This window comes from Cetorhinus maximus, chromosome 1, assembly GCF_964194155.1.
Source record: "Cetorhinus maximus chromosome 1, sCetMax3.hap1.1, whole genome shotgun sequence".
Taxonomy (NCBI): Eukaryota; Metazoa; Chordata; class Chondrichthyes; order Lamniformes; family Cetorhinidae; genus Cetorhinus; species Cetorhinus maximus.
Window position 1 is genome coordinate 80,309,592 of NC_135879.1, and position 23,322 is coordinate 80,332,913.

Genomic DNA, 23,322 nt, shown 5'->3' on the forward strand with positions numbered 1-23,322 from the left:
GTGTTAATGATTTTACACTAACCTGCATGGATTTTACTTTAACATCTGCAATATTTTAAGTAAAAATTTAGGTTATATTATGTATGAGATTTCTTGTTTTGGTTACTGAATGATTGCAAATTGCCAGCATACTCATAGTGCCACTTTATTAGCCTCCAGATCAAAAATATGGTCATTGGATTTGTTACACGAAAATATGATACTTGAATTTTAAAAAAAAAAATTATTTTAAATAAAACCCTTTTTTGTAGAAACAGTGGACCATCTCTCAGCTGTTCTAAGGGCCTGTAAGTGCTAGAAGCATCCTTGCCATTAGAGACAATTTTCTGGTTTTCTGACAGAATACAGCTATGTTTGTAGCTAATTCAGTTTGCCAGCAGAAACAACAGAAGGTTCTTGCATTGTGCGTACATATAAATCTGATTATTGAATGATGACTTTGGCAAGTGATTTAATATACGAGTTATCTTGTTGCTTCCACTCAAAATTAATGGCTAAATCTATTGTGACCTGTGCATAAAAAGAATGTACTGAATACAAAAGTGAATCCCCCACCCATCGAATGTATCTGATAAATAACAGAAGGGGCAGGAGAAAAGGGAAAGGGAGAATAATGATTGGTGTCGTTGCTTATGATGTAATTTGAGGGTCATGTGATATTAGGTGAGCTGTGACTGGTGGAACGGAAGCACATGTATAATGTAGAGGTACCAAGAACAGATTGCCTGCTAGACATCTTTAAGCTGGCAGTTGTAAGGACTAACAAGCTCAGTACATTTTTGGTGTCTGAGGATTCAGATCACATACAATTCGGCAGAATAAGCAGTCAGATAAGTGAGTCTGTAATTGGATATGATATTGAATCAAATCAACCTATACTTTCCTGATGTCTTTATTTGTAGCTGCATGTATTTAACATTTTAACTATAGATAATCTAGCAGAGCACAGTTTTTCTGTTTTCTTGCTTTGATGATTGACTTCTATTGTGTTTTAAATCATCACTACTTAATTATTCTACATATTTTAAAAAAGTTAAAAATTAACAATTATAAATTCCGTGTCTTCTTTTGCTAGCGAACCTTCCGTTTTTATCTGTTCTATTTGCTATCTTTGTCTTTTGGCTATTGTGGAGTGGATGGGCCAAGGTGTTTGTCATTGCTGTAACATCCTTCATTTGTTTACTGTGTTTGGGTGTGAACACTCCAGCATTACTGATTCTGCCTTGTTCGTGCAATCAACTTAGTGCAATTATATAATAAAGAAAGTGATTAGTGCTCAGATGTTAACATACAGCAGTATTTTCTTTGTTGCTGCCCGTAAAATCTGTGTCACTTTCCCTTCATTAATCAGGCAACTGCTGGAGGCGAAAGGAACTGCTTTAACTGTCTAACCACTGGAAGACTGTGCAGTACAGGAAATTGCCCCACCCTTGCCTTTGTGTTTTCACCTTCTCAGCAGTATCATCAAATTACTTTTGCCTGCTTTTCTTCAATGGTGCATTTTTAGCAGTGATGGTTTCACAGTATATTTTTAATACAGAACTAAGTTACCGTATTCTCAAACAGATAAAACATGTAGTGTTGTTATGCAAGGAGCAACTATGAACTGATGTATTATTATCAAATTTTCATTTTGTAGTTTTTGATGAATAGGAACAATGATGTCAAAAACAAGACTAACAATTGTGACTTGTGCGTAGGTTTACAAAATTTACACTTTAACTCGTTGCGTTCAGAAGATCTTCAAATCTAGTAATCTCATTTTCTAAATCAGTTTTGTGTGTACAGTGTTCCAGACAATGATTTAGAAAATATTTAACGTGAAGTGTGACTGAAATAGTCAAAACTGCAAAGTAAGACTGCTAGAATCGATGCAGCCGGTGTGTTGTGGCCTCTGCTGAGCCATTTTGCCGATGAAGGGCATGTATTGCTAATGGTATGGTTGGCTTATTACAGTAATTGGCGCTAGCAATCTGCTTACTCGTGTATCGTGGGTAATAATGCAGGTTGCACATAGTGTTTTAATGGCTCAGTGACTATAGTTTTTGAACTGTATATTAGGTACACAAGTCAAATGCAGGAGTGTCAGCTCCTAAGTACAATCTATAGTGCTGGTTCATAGGAAATGTTTTAGCAAGAGAGAGAGGAAACAGAATCAAAGATGTTTAAATTTTGCCATTGGTGCAATAATGATAGCATAACAGTAATAAAATGAGAACTAATGAGAGAGCAGTGGTATTCTGCAAGAGACAGTGCTAAAAGTAAAAAAAAAGGTAATCTATAATATTAAGCCAACAGCAGATTGAAGTTAATCCTCATTTGGTTTGCATTGGAGGCAAGTATTAAAGTATTAAGATTTGGAGAACCGTCATCTGTTCATATTTATTTTCTAGATGGGCAAGTTGTGAATTTGAAAATAACACTTGACATGAAAGAATTCCTGAAATTCAGAATTTTTTAAGATAGTGCAAGCTCTGTGCAACAAATACCATACGTTTTATTTTACTTTACAATTTGCAAAGCTATTAAACCAGCAAATATTTCCATGACTCGTTCAGGAACATTCCTTTTATGAATGATGATTTAATGACAACTGCTGAGCCTTGCCAAAAAGAAATATAAACTGCATGGCAAAAGGACAAATTAAATGCCAACAAGTGTCATCGGATTGAGTGAGGTGAATACTAACACTGTGCTTCGTCTATAAAAGACCCAGTGTCACTAGTTGTATTCAGAATACAGATGAATATAGCACACTGCATGAATTTGTAGTGCAATGTGGGGATTTCTACAGCGATCACTGACTGTTACTGAGTCAGCCTATTCTTCGTGTATTAGGAATAGTAAACAAGCAAACCAGACCTGGAGTAATGGGGGTGAGGACTTTTCTGTTCATTTCATGTCTGCATTAGCACAGTAATGTGAAGAATCCAGCAGTGATTTCAGTCCAGTTGCTGGCCTGGGGGTATGGAATAGTGTTGCTGATAGTAAAATTATTCAAATCATCAGTGACTTCTGTGTTTACATTAATGCAGCATAAAGTTATAAAGAGTTATGACTTGAAGCAGAAGAATAAGATAATGTATGTGGTGTAATCACAGAGCATCGTGGGTAACCCCACCCTACCATATGCAATGCAAGTGAGCATAAATTATACTGGCTATGACATAATTTTTTCATGACGAGATGTATCTCCCTTCCAGAAGATGAAGAATACCATTGTTAAATCCACTGTAATCAATCACACAATTTCTTGTGAAATTCTGCAGCAGCGAGTCCAACTTGTCAAGTCTCACTTCATGGAATAACATTTGGTTGTTCTTGTTTAAAAAGGACCCATTTTGATGCATGCCACTCTATAGTGCAACACCGTTGATTAAGTGGGTATTCAAGCTATTGCACTCTTTGTGTCAGACAAGCATTTATAATCATATTCTTAACATGAAAAAAATCAAAGGAGTAAATATAGTTTATTTCAAACAACCATTTGATAACACCCAAGGAAGTCAGTTTTTGAAAATCTACTCCAATTGGCTGGTTTAAATTTGGATTTTCATTCAAATAGTGACAAAATCAAAATGTTTGATTGGATATTTGGAATTAAAATGGAGGATGCCTGCTGGCAGGCTATGTTGGTTCAAGGCATTGGGATTGTGCTCACTCTCAGCTATAACACTTTCAGGGATGCCAATTCTCATTGACGTATAATATCTTCATTGACCCACATTGCATTCAATTCAAAATTCTTTTCATCATCGATAAATCCCAACACGATATGTCCATTCTATCTTCGCAATGTCAACCAACTTAAATATGTCCCTACCTGAAACTCTGTTCTTCTAACTTAGGCCTTTGTGGACCCTTTCTCCCTTTGATTCCCTCCAGCTACTTCATTTCTGTTCTTTGGAACTTTCCCCCTTAAGATCTCGGCTGCTGCATCTTACTCTCTGTTATTAAAATCCTCCTCAAAACAATTTCTGACTGAGATGTAGAGGAGAGGAGATTTCTGATGTTGAAAGAGGATGATGGGGAACGCCTGAATATGCGAGGGCTCTTGAGCCTCAGAAAGAAGCCCCTGAATGTACCATACAGAATTATGTAAAATACGTAATGGGATAGGGAAAGTAACCCAGAAGAATACCTTCAGACACATAAAGGCAGCAGGAAGAAGAAAACATATCCACAGTTGTGAAGGGCAAGTTTAGGACAGAAGTATTACTTTACAGAGGATAATCAATAGCTAGAGCAGATTAGCAGGGAAGGTGGCAGAGGCCATGGAGAGTGGACTCATTTAAGTGACAGCTGGATGCTATAATAGGAAGAAATAAGGGCTATTATTCTGGAACAATAAAATCAAATAGCCTAGAGGCCATCTTAAGATCTCATGAAAACAATAAGGACTGGATTTTTGCAGTCGGGAAGACATCATGAGCCTTTTCAAAATGGTGGGCAGGACATGGTTGCGAAAGTCCCGCCCACCCTTTCCCGACAGATACAATTTGTTCCCATGGGGGGAGGGCGTGGGGCATGATTCATATAGGAGAGAAACCCAAATTCAGCAGGGCTATTTTATCTCAGTGTTAGGTTCAAACAGACCTCATTTTGGTTGTTGCAAGGGCCTTACCCTGCAGTGAGAGTCATGATGGAGTTGGTGCAAGCACTCTTGAAAAGCAGATGAGGCTTGTATAACTGTCATTTTTCTTCTCTCTGAGGGTTGAGAGTCTTTGGAACTCTCCTGCCCCAGAAGGCGGTGGAAGCAGAGTCTTTGAATATTCTTAAGGCAGATCTAGATGGATTCTTGTTAAGCAGGGGGGCGAAAGGTTATTGGGGATAGGTGGGAATGTGGAGTTGAGGTTACAGTCAGATCAGCCATGATCTTATTGAATGGCAGAGTAGGCTCAAGGGACTGAGTGGCCTACTCTCTCTCCTAATTCGTATGATCTGATTTTTCAAATGCTGCACTCCTAAATTTTGACAGCTACAGCCTGTTTTTTTTTTAGTGAGAATTTTTTAAAATAAACTTCTGTTGGAGTGCTCTGATCAGCAGGCCTACTGGTCATGCAGTTTCAATAAAATTCCTTGTTGACATCTTCCCAAGGGCTATCATTATGTCATTTTGAATGTTTGGCTGAGTTTCAAAAGCTACAATTATCTCAGCAGGCATTCTGAGTTCACAGTTTGATTGACAGTTAAAGAGGCTATTAAGGTATTAGCTGTCTTTGATGTGGAGTCTGAATAGTAGTTTCTGTTTTTATAAGAGATTAACCACATGAGATTTAAAAGCTTTGGGTCCAACGAATAGGAGTTTTCTTCAATATGAAGTGTGTATGAGAGAGTTGTGTTAGATTGTTAGTTTTTTTTTCGTCTTTACATGGTTCCTGAGGTTTGCTCATGGCGGATACTGAACGAGTGGCTATCGAGGTGGCATGGAGGCTATGAAGAGGTATGGGGGTGGATGGAGGGTATGATGGGCTATTGGGGGGGTGGGTGGGGAGTGTGAGGGCTGAGGGCTAGAGTGTCTAATAATTTCTAAAACAACTTGGACAAAATCCCAGCTCTGCTCCCAGGGTCAGCAGGCCTGACTCTATCCTGCACCCACCTCCAAAAGCAAAAATCATGGGTTTTGGGATGTTTTTAATCGAAGTTGTTCTGACATGTTGCGAGATTTCCTAACTCAAACTATCCGCCTCTGTAGCCAAAATATTTTTCTGGGACTAATTTTTTGAACTTGCACTGCTGGCAGGGAACCTCTAATGTCTCTGTTGTGTGTATTAAGAAACTATAGGTGTGCTGATCTCCGTGCGCACAGCTGATGGGTAAAATTATCTTGAAAATACACAAATTTAGAAAATTAGGCCTCTTGTACCTATATTCCAAAACCATGGTTTAGTTCCATGACTGTAACCTATTGATACTAACCTTTATTTAGTCTAGTTGAACATAGCAATAGTTCCTTTATCATGGCCTGGATTCTCCTTTTGAACTATCGGCCTATTGAGCTATTAAGAGGTGCAAGTTATCATTTATCCAAGTTAAATTTTGAGTGGGTTCTATCACTCTGGACAATTAAAGAAAGAAAGCTAATGTGACAGTCAATATCAAGGCCCTACAAACAACAGTGAGATGAATCATCTGCTTTGGTGATGCTGGGTGAGAGAGAAATGTTGGCCAGGATAGCTGGAGAACTCTTCTTTAAATAGTGCCATGAGATCTTTTGCATCCACCTTAGCGGGCAGACAGGGCTTCAGTTTAATGGTTCACCAAAAAGAAGACACTTGTGTCAGTGTAACAGTCCCTAATCGTGCACTAGAGTGTCAGCTTGAATTAAGTACCCAAGCCTCTAGAGTGGGGTTTGAACACAAACACAGGCCAGAATCTTCTGCCCCTTCAGGAGGTGTAGAAGGAAGCAGGTAGGCCTGGTTGTTTGGTGGGTTGTTGTCGGGATCGATAACCGATGCCCTCCTGCCTCCACCAGAATTAAGTTCTGGGTGGGAAGGCCCATGGTCTACCTCCTGCCCTGCCTCCACTTGTGTCTGTTAAGTGGACAATTTAACAACTACATAAGGGCCTCTTCACGCCTCCGCTGCAATCTTCCCAGCTCCAGGCAGGTCTGCCGACATGTGGCCTGTGTGACTAGTAAAGCTGTGCAGGCTGCATGTCAGCTGGAGTGGGGGTGGTGGGGGGATGGTGGCAGTGGTCCCTCAATTTGCACTAATTTGTGCATGAGTGAGGGCATGTGGTAGGGGGTAGCTGCTGACAGCCACACCCCATGTTCTTGCTGCTGACCTCTGCGAGACCAACCCCCAATAGCACTTACATGTCACCCCATGATCCTGGACTCTGGGGGTGTTGTTCCAGAGCAGGCACAGCCTCCTCCGTGGCACACCCGAGTGCAAGAGCTGCTGGCCTCTGGCTGGCAGGCTTTGGCGGGCGGTATGTCATATCCCAGGGTCCTCAGTTAAGAGGACAGCGGTGGGCCTTCCTCCCAACTGCCTGATGGGCAGAAGATATGGCGGGCCTTCCTCCTAAGAGTTGTTGCTTTCTCAGGCAGTGGGCGAGAGCCTCTCCGTCGTGGTGAAAATCCCAGAACTGGCCGTAAAATCTAAGTCTAGCCGCCAAACACAGCATATTCCATTTTCATGGGGGTGGGACTGGATTTGGGCCTTCTGCCCAGCCCGCCTCTGCACCTGGCAGCCCCCGCACTCATTACAGGGGTGGTGGGCCTGATTTCCAATCCAGCCCACCACCCCCAACACCAGAATGAAAATCCAGGTGGCCATTTTTAAAGGTTGGGTTCATAGAGCTGGGAATTATCCCATCTCTATGCAACTGACCTGGGAACATAATTCTGGGCCCCAGTCTTCAGAGACAGGACTGAGAGTACTGCCACTGAACCAAGGCAGACACTTGAACCTTAATTTTAACTGTGCCTACTCAGGATGGATGGGTGGTTAAATAGTGGTAGAGTAAACCTAACTTTATAATATCAGCGAACCTAAACACATGATGGTTATCCTCTCATCTAAGCCTTTGATATAGCCAAGGACCAAGCATAGATCCTTGTGGCACCCCATTAGATACAACCTTCAAAGCCAAAAATGTCCTATTTGTTCCTACTCTCCTTTTTCTGTCCTTTAAACAACCCTCAATTCATGTTTATTCCCAATTTTGTACAACAACCTCTTGTTTTCTTTTGAAAATCCAAATAGACTACATTCACTGATATCCCTTTATCTACCCTGCCAGTTACAACCACAAAAGACCTTAGCAGATCTGTCAAACACAATTTTCCTTTCATAGCTAAGTGACTGTTTAATCATATCATGATTTTTTAAATGACCTGTTATCATGTCCTTGATAATAGATTAATTGTAAAAGAAAGTGATAAATGACCTAAGGATTATATGTGGCAGAGAATGAAAATGCTTTGCAGCATGTAAACATATGAATGAAAAATACTTAAGGGATTTTGCTGTTCAGAAGAAATAGTAGGCTCAGAATACTGAATAATAAAGAGCTTTGTTTCCTGTGGAAATTATTCTATTGGGATTGCTGGCAATTCAATGAAACAATGACCATGATGTACGTGTACCTGTGACTTCCACTTAATAGCCTGCTCTATTTGAAATCCTGAGACATTCATAAATCTTACAGACAATGGTTGCAGAGTAAATAAACAAATAGGCATGATGATGGTTTATTTTCAATACTCCTTTAGTTGTGAGAAAGACATTCCCAACACACCTCACAAAATGAGTCTCGTGCTCAAATTAATAGGGGCTCAGTCATCAAACATTTTCAATATTTATATAATCTGAATAAAAGCACAAATGATAGAAGCCTTTCCACAATTTTTCCAATTAAAAATGGCGGGAACAATAGTGCAGATCGGGCAGGCAGTAAGTGGAGCGATCGCACCACTAGCCTGATGGCACCATCAAGAGGCCCCAACTATTGTTTGGTCAGGCATCATTTTGACTTGATGGGTTAGCTGCCAGTGCTCAATCAACACTAACAGGGAGTTTGTCAATTAAATTAAAATGAGGGGTAGGAGAAGTGATAAAAATAAAAACAAAAAACTACTGCAGGTGGGAGAAGTGACATAGCTCTCCTTTGAGGCTGGGTGGGAGAGGCAATCCGAGACCAGAATCATGGGGGTGGCACTGAAACAACTGACAATATTAGAAAGAGAGTATGGGTTCCTAGGTTTTATAAATGGAGAATAGAGGTAATGCTAACCCTATACAAATCATTGGTGAGGCCACGATTTGAATATTGTATCCCACTTTTAAAATCTTACTTTAGGAAGGATATCAAGGCCATGCAGAGGATGCAGAACAGATTCACTAAAATAGTACCAGTGGTAACAAACTTCAGTTAGGAGGAGAGACTTGAACTCTTTCCATTAAATGACAGAAGTGTAAGATGAGATCTAATTGATATGTTCAAAATGATAATGGGCTTTGATAAAATAAATAGGGGAAAAATATTTCTCCTTGCTGGTGATTCAGTGAGTCACTAACTGGAAAGCATGAATTTAGTTTTTTTTTACTTATTCTTTTGTGGGGTGTGGGCGTTGATTGCTGGGCCAGCATTTATTGCCAACCTCTGATTGCTCTTGAAGGTTAATCACTAAAAGAATGAAAGGGACATTTTTCTTCGTGTGAAGGGTTGTTGGCACATGGAATTCCTGAAACAGCAGCGGCAGCATAATAATTTCTGGAAGGAAAGTGGATAAATATTTAAAGAAATAAATGTATGGATAAAGGGTAGGGCAAGGGGACTAAGTTTAAAAGAAATATAACTAAAGTGACATAGCGAATGGCTTCCATCTGTGCTCTTAAAAAAAGACAAGCGAAGGAAAAAGGTTTATGCTAGAAAACATCACAAAGATGAGAGGAAATTAAGGGCCTGAATTTCACACTTCCCTGGCGAGTTTTCAGGCGGAGAGAAAGCGTGAAATTGGAGGAACAGGGTTCCTTCCGTGTTCCCGCCCGCCCTTGCCCCAATTGAGACCCTTGAGGACTGTTTCTCGCTCAGCCTCAATTTTTAGGCTGGCAAGAGAATTTACTTGATATGGGTGAAGCTTGATAAAGAATGGGCCTGGAACTCAGGCGGGAAATTTGGTGGGGGAAGCCCCCTTCTGACTGCTGGCACTTCACCTCTTAAAGTCCAGTGACTACTGGATCTCCCTCCCCACCCTGGCCTTTCCCCCGACACCACGATCACTCCCTTTTGTACCACCAGCCCCCCAGCCACCCCACACACACACACACACCCCCCCCCCCACCCCCCCTGCCCAGGGACCCTTTTAGCCTTGTCCCTTAGTCCCGAGACTTAGGTTCAGCCTTGTTCCTGAAGTCCATTTTCAGTCCACTGCAGCTCTTGTCCCTGCAAGGACTGGAGACCTGCCGGCCAATCAGATTGACGGGGCCGATGTCCTGCCTGCAACTAATTGATGGTCATTCGAGCATGAAATTGCTGTGGGGCAGTCGGAGTCAGTGGGGATGTGTTCCCTGCCGACTCTTCGGATGGCAGGAAGGGAAACCCCACCATCTGAAAAATTCAGGCCAAGGAATTTTGATCAAACAATGACAAACTTGTGTTTTAAAGGCCAGAGGAAGAATAAGGAAGGAACAACTGAGGATAATGATGTGTGTTATATTTTTTTAAGCCTTATTGAAGAAGCTTAATGGAATTAGGAACCAGGGAGGAAGAAAGAGTATGTAGAATGTTATATTTGGAGCCCAGTCATATTTAGAACACAGATGCAGATGGAACAACTGAGGAAAAATCAAAGGAACAATAAACATAGTGACGTAAATAAAACAGAGAAAGACTAGAAAGATTGTAATGGAGAGGCTGGAGTCGGCAAACAAATACGCAACTGTTCAGATGTGAAGCAAGTGATTAACTGGCATTGTTCTCGACTGTGAGGTACATTTTGGCTGTAATGCTGAGCATCATGAATGCTGGATTGTTCTCAATAAATGTGATCCAAATACAATTTAAGGAAAGCAAAAAGCTTTCTGAATTCAATGTTCAAAATTAAATTATGTCTTCATTACATGTTGAGATCATTATCTTCTCCACCAAGTGACCCAAACTTCCATGTACCTCAGCATCTAATAAGTGACTGAAATAATGATATTTGACCAGCGATCATTTTGAGAGGCAAATTGCACTTAGAAGAACAAAATTCAAGCAAACCAGTTATGCTAAACCTTTATGAATCACTAGTTTGGTCCCAGCTAGCATGTTCTAGGTACCACACTTTGACAAAAATGCCAAGGTCTTCTAGAGGGTGCAGAGGTGATCTAACAATAACACCAGTGACGAGGGGCATCCAATATGTGAACAGACTGGACAAGCTGAAATGGTTTTCTGAAGAGCAGAGAACATTACGGGAGATTTAAGACTTATTCAAAATTGAGGGGTTTTGATAGAATAAATTAGGAGAGACAGTAACCAAAGGAAGTGGATTGGACAGTAACCAAAGGAAGTGGATTGGACAGTGACCAAAGGAAGCAGATTTAAAATCATTGGAAAAAGAATCATGTGGCAAGGAGGAGAATGTTTCTTGATGGGTTATGATGATCTGGAATGCACTGCTTTTAAAGGGTGGTGGAGCAGTTCAACAATGACACTCGATGGAAACTGGATAAGTGCTTGAAAAGTGAAAGAAATTTCATGACTGTGGGGAAGCCAACAGGGCAGTAGGTACAGGACTGACACAAACATGATGGGTTGAATGGCTTCCTTCAGAGCATATTATTCCATGATTCATATAATCTGGACATAACTTCAAAATCCAGATTTTATCTCCCTCTGAGAGTCACGTGCAGAGGGACTAAGGCACCATCCACAGTGTGAGGCCCAGGAGATTTCAACTTGTGGATCTCATCAGCACAGTGCTGGTCAGCCCTCCACCCAAACCTGGAGGAAAATGCTAGCTGAACAGGAAGGAAATTGAGAGGGATTTCGGGCGGTGGGAGACCACCACTGGGATCCCAAAGAAACAGTCCCTGTGAGTGATGTAAATTCATAAGAGAGGGCCCAGAGATCCTTACTGTCAGGGGAAGGGGAGGAAAAGCCCAAGATTTTCTTGTGGGTTTACTGGAGAATTCCTGTTCCATTCCTGTTCCTCCTGACCCACAAGGGAACATAAAGTGCTGCATCTCTTAAAGCCCTGGATCTGTTTGCCACCATGTTTTACTGGTGGGTCTGGTACTGGGTAGAACTGCAGCAATTTTTAGTTCAAATTGTGTAGATCCTAATTGAATCATATAATTTGTATTTTAAGGTATTCACAAGGCCTGCTACAGCAGGTGCCTCAGTCTTCTCTGAAAAGTGTGAGGTTAAAATGTTGGTGGGAGGGAGCACATGGGGCATTCTGCCTACAAAGTCCAATGAAACGTTTGGTACAGTTTGATCTAAACTAGCTGGGGGGTGGGAGGGTGGTTGGGAGAAAGTGTTCGGTAATGTCGTAGTTATTCATAAAATTTAGAAGTTTGATAGCAGTCATTTACAAAGATTTCTGTGTGGGATCCCCTGCAAATATTTTCACATACCCCGGAACCTCACGCAAATATGACTCACTCCCAGCAATTTCCTCTGTCCTAACTTCTGAATGACAGTGTCAGGAAAACAGTTCTAATGCAGGAAATGTTTTCTAATAGTATGAGCAATAGAGGTAATTGCTAGTAAGCCATCAAAAATAGCAAAAATATGCAATGCAAGATTCTTGAAATGCTGAGCTCTTGGTGTACATCATGCCTCAACCCTCACGCCAACTTGTGGACTCCCATGGTCCATGGACTCCAGTTTGGAAAGCTATCCATTATACAAGAGTTTGAAGTTGCCCTGAGTATTTACGTTCAAACTCATTTTCATACGTTGTAACATTTTTACTACTAATTAATCAGGATAGTCTTTGCATTGATAAATCTGATATATTTATACAGAGTAAAGTTCTTGTTCATTTCTTTTAAGAACATATGAGTGGTTCAATTGGAAGCATTGTCACCTCTGAGATAGAAAGTTCTAGGTTCAAGCATCACTCCAGGACTTGAGCTGCCATCTGTCAAAAGACATCAAACCAGGGACCTGTCTGTTTATGCTGGTGACACAGATGAACATTGAAAATCTAATAACACTATTCGAAGAAGAGCAGAGAGTCCTGGCTCATAGCCAACATCAACAAAAACAGATTAACTTGTCATTCTGTTTGTGGAGTCTTGCTGTGTTGCCACTTTCAGTAATTGCCAAAAATGCAGCTTGCAGCAATTTTTCCACAAAAAAACCCCAGCACATTTCAGCAGCCCAGCATATAATGTTACAGGCAGGAGAGTGATGGCAGGATGGTTCCACCTCTTGACTGACCGAAGACAGATGTGTTTCAAAAGAAGTGTTTTAACCCCCTGAGTGCTGTAACTCTCAAGAACAGACAAATGACAGTTTTTCTCGTAAGTTTTAAAAAAAGGATAAATGCAGCACCCAAAACGTATATGCAATAGAACATGGTCACATGGTCTCACACATGCACACGAGGTGACTACAAAAGAGGTATCATGGACTTGGGTCTTAAAAGATCCATAAAAATGCTTTGCTGGTCTGGATCTGAGAATAGACAGAGGCCTAAGACTGCAGAGACACGGCCTTGGTCCTTTCCACATAATCTTTGAGAGCTGTGACAAATTGACCTTCGAATCAAAGATTAATGAATAAATGCTTTGCAACTAGTATAGATGTATTTCTTGGCATGCATCAATGCTGGTTAATGTAAGAATGAATCCATTACCACAGTTTCTTGGCATTAAGGAATAGGATGCCGAGAACCAAAAATCTGTTCAGTGCCCATGAGACTTCCTGCAAATGGAAACAAGACTGTCATTATAAGAGAGGGTTGGACCCTGAAATCTTTCATCACATCAATTTTGTCCTTGTATAATATAAGTTCTTGCTTTGAATTTTATCTTGCAGAAATAATTTTTCATATGTATTCCACTGTTCGATTTTTGAATTTTTGGTTATTAATCAGAAAATTAGAAGTCACTATCCATAAGCTACAACAAATAAGTAGAGTCTGAAAAAATTGAGATTTTAAATTACATTATCACTAAACAACCTAAAGTAATAGTGATTGCTTTTTCTCATTGGTTGCAGACTTGATAAAGTGCAATTGAAGTAGGAAAACTATTTTTCCTGGCAACAGCCATTATCAGCAAATGAAACAAATAAGGCAAATTAAGTAATAAAATCAAAAAACTACTGCGGATGCTGGAAATCCAAAACAAAAACAGAATTACCTGGAAAAACTCAGCAGGTCTGGCAGCATCGGTGGAGAAGAAAAGAGTCGACGCGAAACGTCGACTCTTTTCTTCTCCACCGATGCTGCCAGACCTGCTGAATTTTTCCAGTTAATTCTGTTTTTGTTAGGCAAATTAAGTAGTTGGGATGAGGCAGGTTTTTATTCCTCTTTGAGCTTCTGCATCAGTGATAATAAATCAAAATATGATATGTTTGTTTGCATCTGTGAACAGAGTAAATCATATGTTTTGATGCTTTTGAAATATACTTGATGAGTTAGTATTCTCACCAGAGTTATAAAGTTGACATGGAAAGTGAAAAAAATATATTTTTTTGTAATTTTAATAAATAGCCACAACATATGTTACACAATGTATCAATCTATTTAAAACATCTAAATGTGTGCAGTTTCATAACATTGTAATCTACTTCAAGTCTGATGATCTATGAGGATAACATTAAGGAAGTGGGTAGTGGAAGTGGACACATGAGCTACAGCGGGAGGTAGGGCAGAGTGGGACAAGCAGGAACAGAGAGTTTAATCGAATAGTGGATCAGTATTAAGGTCCAAGTAAATAATCAGTTTTAAAAAAACAAAGGCTTTTTATCTGAAGGCGCGAAGCGTTTGCCATGAGATGGATGAACAAATGACACAAATAGAGATACTGTAAATAGTTTAGATCTAATCACTACTACAAAGACGTGGTTACTAGGTAACCAAGATTGGGGAATAAATATTCCAGTGCACACAATATTTCAAAAGGACGGGCAGAATGGAAAAGGGGGAGGAGTAATAGTAAAGGAGGACATAAAGACAATAGTGACACAGAATCTCGGCTCGGAGGATCATGACGTAGAATAAATATGGGTGGAGATTAGGAATAGCAATGTCCGGAAGTGCTGATGGGAGCAGTTTGTGAGGCTTCTAACAGTAATTATACAGTGTTGGTCAGAGCAGTAAGCAAGAAATAAGTGGAGCCTGAAATGAAGGCATGCAATAATTGTAGGAGACTTTAATCTACATATAGACTGGATCAGTCAAATTGGCAAAGGTGGTCTAGAAGATAAGCTCGTAGACTGCTTCCATAGGAGGTTCCTGGAACAATATGTTGTGGAACCAACTAAGGATAAAGCTATTTTAGATGTAGTATTGTGCAATGAGGCCAGGTTAATTAGTAATCTCATGGCAAAAGATCCACTGTGCAAAAATTATCATAATATAATCAAATTCCGTATTTACATTTAAAAGCAACATATTCCGGTCTCAAACAAGAATCTTAAACTTAAAGCCAAGGGAATAGCTAGCTGAAGTTAATTGGGTAAATAGACTAAAAGGAATGAGGATAGATAAAAAGTGGGAACATTTAAAGGAATAATTCAAAATGTTCAACAAAAATATGTTCCATTAAAAAACATAGGTCAGAATTTTACGCTCCCTGATCGGCGGGTTTTTATGCGGGTGCGCGGGAAGCGTGAAATTGAAGGGATGGGATTCCCTCCATGTTTCCGCCTGTCCCGACCAGCCAGTGATTTTACGCTGGGGTGGGTAAGGCCTCAGATGGGAAGTCAGCCCTCTCCCCAGTTGAGGCCCTTAAGTCGCCAATTAAAGGCCACTTAAGGGCTGTTTCCTGCCCAGCTTCAACTTTTAGGCCGGCAAGAGGATTGTTGTGTCTTGGGCTTTCCCCACTGAGGTTCAAAGTTACACCTCAGACGGGAAGTTGCTGCCTCCAGGTTGCCCCCTTCTGAAGTTGGGCACCCGCCCGGTGATTTATGGTCCAGTGGCCTCTGGACCTTCCTCCACCACATCCCCGCCCTCAGCCTTCCCTACCCTCCCTGCCCTGGGACCCTGATTCCTGGACTTGGTCTCCGATGTCTTCTTGAACTTCCTCTTCTGTGCGCTGTCACTGCAGGGACTGGAGAGCTGCTGGCTAATCAGTTTGGCTGCAGCTCTCTAAGGTGGGACTGCCTCCTGAGTGAGGGGCGTAATACTCACATGCAGCCAATTAATGCTCATTAGGTTGTAAATTGGCTGCGGGGCAGACAGAATTGACAAGAATGTGTTCCCCACAGACCCTTTGGATGGCAGGAAACAAGACCCCGCCATCCGAAAAAATCAGGTCATAAATTCAGCAAGAAAGATCCATCCATGACTTACTAGGGAAGTCAAAGATAACATCAGTGTTGCAAAGAATAGTAGTACTTCTGAGGACTGGGAGTGCTTTAGAAGCCATCAAAGGCTGACCAAAAAGTTGATAAAAAGGGGAAAAAATAGAATAATAATAGAATATCGAACATGAAAGTAAACTAGCTAGGAATATGATAACCGATTGTAAGAGCTTTTATAAGTGTATAAAAGGAGAGTAGTTAAAGTAAACATTGGTCCTTTGGAGGCAGAAACAGGAGAAATTATCATGGGGCATGAGGAAATGGCAGAGGCATTGAACAAATATTTTGTCTGTCTTCATGGAAGAAGACACAAATTACATACCAGTAATGGTGGGTCACCAAGGGGATAATTAGAGTGAGGAAATTTAGATAATTAATATCAGGAGAGAAAAAGCATCGGAGAAGCCTAAGGAATTAAAATCTGACAAATCTCCAAGATCTGATAGCTTGCATCCTATAGTTCTGAAAGAGGTAGCTGCAGAGAAAATATAAGTGCTGGTTATGATTTTCCAAAATGCCCTAGATTCTAGAATGCTAGAGTGGCCCTAGCAGATTGGCAGATTGGAAGTTAGCAAATATAACTATTCATGAAAGGAGGGAGAAAGTCAATTAGCCTGACATCTGTCATTAGGAAAATGCTGGAATCTCTTATTAAGGAAGTCTTAACAATGCACTTGGAAAATTTGTAGCATGATCAGATCAAGTCAACACAGTTTTATGAAAGGGAAATCATGTTTGACAGATTAGGATTTTTTGAGAATGTAACTGTCAGTGTAGATGAGGGGGAACCAGTAGGTGTAGCATACTTGGATTTCCAAAAGCCATTCGATAAGATGCTATTCAAAAGCTTAATACACAAAGTAAGGGCTTATGGAGTTGCGGATAATATATTGACATGGATAGAGGATTTGTCAATGAACAGGAAGCAGAGAGTAGGGATAAATGGGGCATTTTCAAGTTGGTAGGCTACGGCTAGTGGAGTGCCGTAAGGATCAGTACTGGGGTCTCATTTAATTACAACCTATATTAATGACTTGGACAGAGAATAATGTATCTTAGTTTGCTGGCAATCCAAAGCTAGGTGGGAATAATCAGCTGTGAGGAAGACTCAAAGAGATATTGACAAGTTATATGAGTTTGCAACAGATGGGAGATGGAGTATAGAAGCGTGAGGATATTCACTTTGGTTGTAAGAATAGCACAGCAGAATATTTTTTAAAAGGCATGAAACTTGTAATGATCTGAGAGACTTGTGTGTACGCATACGAGGAACACAAAATTAGCATGCATGTACAGCATGCAAATAAGAAGACAAATGGCATGTTGACTCTTATTGCAAGAGATTGGAGTACAAGAATAAGACAGTCTTACTACAATTGTACAGGGCTTTGGTGAGAGAACATCTGGAGAGCTGTGCACAATTTTAATCTCCATAGCTAAGGAAAGATATAGTTGCGTTGGAGCTGGTGCAGTGAAGGCTCACTGGATTGTTTGTTGGACAGAGAAGGTTGTCCTATGCGAGAGGCCGAGTAAATTGGGCACATACTCTCTGGGGTTTAGAAGAATGAGATCTTGTTGAAACATTTGAGATACTGAAGGGGCTTGATAGGGTAGATACTAAGAGATTGTTTCCCTTGGCTGAAGAATCTGGAACAATGGGCAAAATCTCAGGATAAGTGGCTGATCATTTAGGATTGAGATAAAGAGAATTTCTTCACTCAAAGGGTTATGAATCTTTGGAATTTTCTGAGGGTTGTGGATGCTCCATCATTGAATATACTTAAGGCTGAGATAGACAGATTTTTTAAAAATTCATTTATGGGATGTTGGTGTCGCTGACTGGGCCAGGATTTATTGCCCATCCCTAATTGCCCTTGAGCTGCCTTCTTGAACCGCTGCAGTCCAGTGGTGTAGGTACACTCACAGAGCTGTTAGGAAGGGAGTTCCAGGATTTTTACCCAGCGACAGTGAAGGAACGGCAATATATTTCCAAGTCAGGATGGTGACTGGCATGGAGGGCAACTTCCAGGTTGTGCTGTTCCCATGTGTCTGCTGCCCTTGTCCTTCTAGATGGTAGCGGTTGTAGGTTTGGAAGGTGCTGTCTAAGGTGCCTTGGTGAATTCCTGCAGTGCATCCTGTAGATGGTACACATGCTGCCATTGTGTGTCGATGGTGGAGGGAGTGAATGTTTGTGGAAGGGGTGCCAATCAAGTGGGTTGCTTTGTCCTGGATGGTGTCAAGCTTCTTGAGTGTTGTTGGAGCTGTACTCAACCAGGCAAGTGGACAGCATTTCATCACATTCCTGATTTGTGCATGGAGATGGTGAGCCGGCTTTGGGGAGTCAGGAGATGAGTTAGTCGCTACTAGATTCCTAGCTTCTGACCTGCTCTTGTAGCCACAGTATTTATATGGTTAGTCCAGTTCAATTTCTGGTCAATAGTAACCCCCAGGTTATTGATAGTGGGGAATTCAGTGATGGTAATGCCATTGAATGTCAAGGGGTAATGGTTAGATTCTCTCTTGTGGGAGATGGTAATTGCCTGGTACTTGTGTGGCACGAATGTTACTTTCCACTTGTCAGCCCAAGCCTGGATGTTGTCCAGGTCTTGCTGTGTTTGGACATGGACTGCATCAGTATTTGAGGAGTTGCGAATGGTGTTGAACATTGTGCAGTCATCAATGAACATCCCCACTTCTGACCTTATGATAGAAGGAAGGTCATTGATGAAGCAGCTGAAAATGGTTGGGCCTAGGACACTACCCTGAGGAACTCCTGCAGTGATGTTCTAGAACTGAAGTGATTGACCTCCAACAACCACAACCATCTTCCTTTGTGCTAGGTATGACTCCAACCAGCGGAGAGTTTTCCCTTTGATTTGCATTGACTCCAGTTTTGCTTGGGCTCCTTGATGCCACACTCGGTCAAATGCTGTTTTGTGTCAAAGGCAGTTGCTCTTACCTCACTCAGGGAATTGGAGGATATGGGAAGCAGGCAGGAAATTGGAGTTGAGGCAGAAGACAGCCATGATTGTATTGAAAGGAGGAGCAGGCTCGAAGGGGCCCAATGGTCTACTCCACTTATTTCTCCTTATGGTCACTGTACACTATTGACATGATTTGGCTTGCTACAAGTTAAATGTTTTTGATAGCTTTGGTCACCACTGCGGACTGGGGTATTTTATATCATCCACACCCATTGCATAATATCCATAGATAAGTAAATATAGTACCAGTTCTTCAAAGGGTCTTTAACTCAAACTGTTGTGATGGAATCCATGGCTTCAAAACTTGTATTCTTTTTTTTAGAAAGACCCTGATTGAGTGGGGAAAGTGATCCTTTCAATTTTTAAGGAAACTAAGACTGAAACTGAGATTGGAAACCAAAACTTCTGGGGAGACTGAAACTGGTTGAAACCATATGAAAGGACAATGCCACCAGAGCTCAGATAATGATCTCAATGGTGCAGTACAGGCAGTCTGAAGAAGTTGAGGATAAATCCAGAAGCTGAGAATAGGCAAAGACCTAGCTGCAACAAAAACAAAAACAGAATTACCTGGAAAAACTCAGCAGGTCTGGCAGCATCGGCGGAGAAGAAATCAGTTAACGTTTCGAGCCTTCATGGCCCTTCGGCAGAACTGAAGCATAGTTAGGAGAAGGGAGAAATATAAACTGGTTTAAGGTGAGGGGGCGGGGGGGGGGGGGGGGAAGAGAGAAGTTGAGGGTGTGGTGATTGTGGAGATAAGCAATGATAGGAGCAGATGATCAAAAGATGTCACAGACAAAAGGATCAAAGAGGTGTTGAAGGTGGTGATATTTGTCTAAGAAAAGTGCTAATTAAGAATGGAAGACAGGATACTCAAAGTACAGCTCTAGTGGGGGTGGGGTGGACAGACTAACAAGGTTTTAGTTTTAGATTTAAAAATAATGGAAATAGGTGGGGAAAGAAGAATCTATATAAATTATTGAAAAAAAAAGGGGTGGGGGGTGGGGAGAAACGGGGTGGGGATGGGGGGAGGGGGAGTTTAAGATCTAAAGTTGTTGAATTCAATATTCAGCCCGGAAGGCTGTAAAGTGCCTAGTCGGAAGATGAGGTGCTGTTCCTCCAGTTTGCGTTGGGCTTCACTGGAACAATGCAGCAAGCCAAGGACAGACATGTGGGCAAGAGAACAGCGTGGAGTGTTAAAATGGCAAGCGACAGGGAGGTTTGGGTCTTTCTTGCGGACAGACCGCAGGTGTTCCGCAAAACGGTCGCCCAGTTTGCGTTTGGTCTCTCCAATGTAGAGGAGACCGCATTGGGAGCAACGAATGCAGTAGACTAAGTTAGGGGAAATGCAAGTGAAATGCTGCTTCACTTGAAAGGAGTGTTTGGGCCCTTGGACGGTGAGGAGAGAGGAAGTGAAGGGGCAGGTGTTGCATCTTCTGCGTGGGCATGGGGAGGTGCCATAAGTGGGGGTTGAGGAGTAGGGGGTGATGGAGGAGTGGACCAGGGTGTCCCGGAGGGAACGATCCCTACGGAATGCCGTCAGGGGGGGTGAAGGGAAGATGTGTTTGGTGGTGGCATCATGCTGGAGTTGGCGGAAATGGCGGAGGATGATCCTTTGAATGCGGAGGCTGGTGGGGTGATAAGTGAGGACAAGGGGGACCCTATCATGTTTCTGGGAAGAAGGAGAAGGCGTGAGGGAGGATGCGCGGGATATGGGCCGGACACGGTTGAGGGCCCTGTCAACGACCATGGATGGAAAACCTCGGTTAAGGAAGAAGGAGGACATGTCAGAGAAGCTGTTTTTGAAGGTAGCGTCATCAGAACAGATGCGACGGAGGCGAAGGAACTGAGAGAATGGGATGGAGTCTTTACAGGAAGCGGGGTGTGAGGAGCTGTAGTCGAGGTAGCTGTGGGAGTCGGTAGGCTTGTAATGGATATTGGTGGACAGTCTATCATCAGAAATTGAGACAGAGAGGTCAAGGAAGGGAAGAGAAGTGTCAGAGATGGACCATGTGAAAATGATGGAGGGGTGGAGATTGGAAGCAAAATTAATAAATTTTTCCATGTCCCGACGAGAGCATGAAGCAGCACCGAAGTAATCATCGATGTACCGGAGAAAGAGTTGTGGGAGGGGGCCGGAGTAGGACCGGAACAAGGAATGTTCCACATACCCCATAAAGAGACAGGCATAGCTGGGGCCCATGCGGGTACCCATAGCCACATCTTTTATTTGGAGGAAGTGAGAAGAGTTAAAGGAGAAATTGTTCAGTGTGAGAACAAGTTCAGCCAGACGGAGGAGAGTAGTGGTGGATGGGGATTGTTGGGGCCTCTGTTCAAGGAAGAAGCTAAGGGCCCTCAGACCATCCTGGTGGGGGATGGAGGTGTAGAGGGATTGGACATCCATGGTGAAGAGGAAGCGGTTGGGGCCAGGGAACTGGAAATTGTTGATGTGACGTAAGGTGTCAGAGGAATCACGGATGTAGGTGGGAAGGGACTGGACAAGGGGAGAGAGAAGGGAGTCAAGATAACGAGAAATGAGTTCTGTGGGGCAGGAACAGGCTGACACGATCGGTCTGCCAGGACAGTTCTGTTTGTGGATTTTGGGTAGGAGGTAGAAGCGGGCCGTCCGAGGTTGGGCGACTATCAAGTTGGAAGCTGTGGGAGGAAGATCTCCAGAGGAGATGAGGTCAGTGACAGTCCTGGAAACAATGGCTTGATGTTCTGTGGTGGGGTCATGGTCCAGGGAGAGGTAGGAGGAAATGTCTGCGAGTTGACACTCAGCCTCCGCGAGGTAGAGGTCAATGCGCCAGACAACAACAGTACACCCTTGTCAGCGGGTTTGATGACAATGTTGGGGTTGGACCTGAGAGAACGGAGTGCAGTGAGTTCAGAGAGAGACAGATTAGAATGGGTGAGAGGAGCGGAGAAATTGAGACGGCTAATGTCACGCCGACAGTTCTCAATGAAAAGATCAAGAGAAGGTAAGAATCCAGAGGGAGGAGTCCAAGTGGAGGGAGAATATTGGAGGTGAGTAAAAGGATCCGTTGAACGGGGAGAGGACTCCTGCCCAAAGAAGTGGTCCACTCTTCCATCACCCCCTACTCCTCAACCCCCACTTATGGCACCTCCCCATGCCCACGCAGAAGATGCAACACCTGCCCCTTCACTTCCTCTCTCCTCACCGTCCAAGGGCCCAAACACTCCTTTCAAGCGAAGCAGCATTTCACTTGCATTTCCCCTAACTTAGTCTACTGCATTCGTTGCTCCCAATGCGGTCTCCTCTACATTGGAGAGACCAAACGCAAACTGGGCGACCGTTTTGCGGAACACCTGCGGTCTGTCCGCAAGAAAGACCCAAACCTCCCTGTCGCTTGCCATTTTAACACTCCACGCTGTTCTCTTGCCCACATGTCTGTCCTTGGCTTGCTGCATTGTTCCAGTGAAGCCCAACGCAAACTGGAGGAACAGCACCTCATCTTCCGACTAGGCACTTTACAGCCTTCCGGGCTGAATATTGAATTCAACAACTTTAGATCTTAAACTCCCCCTCCCCCCATCCCCACCCCGTTTCTCCCCACCCCCCACCCCTTTTTTTTTCAATAATTTATATAGATTCTTCTTTCCCCACCTATTTCCATTATTTTTAAATCTAAAACTAAAACCTTGTTAGTCTGTCCACCCCACCCCCACTAGAGCTGTACTTTGAGTATCCTGTCTTCCATTCTTAATTAGCACTTTTCTTAGACAAATATCACCACCTTCAACACCTCTTTGATCCTTTTGTCTGTGACATCTTTTGATCATCTGCTCCTATCATTGCTTATCTCCACAATCACCACACCCTCAACTTCTCTCTTCCCCCCCCCGCCCCCTCACCTTAAACCAGTTTATATTTCTCCCTTCTCCTAACTATGCTTCAGTTCTGCCGAAGGGCCATGAAGGCTCGAAACGTTAACTGATTTCTTCTCCGCCGATGCTGCCAGACCTGCTGAGTTTTTCCAGGTAATTCTGTTTTTGTTTTTGTTTTGGATTTCCAGCATCCGCAGTAGCTTTTAGCTTTTTGTTTTTAAAGACCCAGCTGCTGTGGTTGTGCCTATTACTTGAAGATAACATTGGTGGATATCCATCATCCAGACCATCGTAAGCAGAGTTGAGAAGGCTCTGCAGATGTGTGCCATTTTTGGTGAAGATCATGCCCATGGAACTCTGTGCACTGCTGTCGGTTGTGGATGAAGCTAAATCCTAGGAGAAGGAGCTGAAATTTTTCAGGAAGAAGACAACGTTTTGAAGGACTTTGTGACTGAGATTGGTGACCTACATACTGAATGGACTGCCAAACCAATTCATAAGACCTGTTTTAGCT

The 23,322-nt window shown here is 42.4% G+C and overlaps 1 protein-coding gene across 1 annotated transcript in view; it reads left to right on the forward strand.

Moving 5' to 3' along the window:
* The first annotated feature begins 740 nt into the window (after positions 1 to 740).
* The window catches only part of LOC144681248 (ankyrin-2-like), an 866,008-nt gene continuing 843,426 nt past the window's right edge, over positions 741 to 23,322 (forward strand). The window contains exon 1 of the mRNA XM_078542889.1: positions 741 to 834. The gene's annotated coding sequence lies outside the window, so the exon portion shown is untranslated. The remainder of the gene's footprint in view (positions 835 to 23,322) is intronic.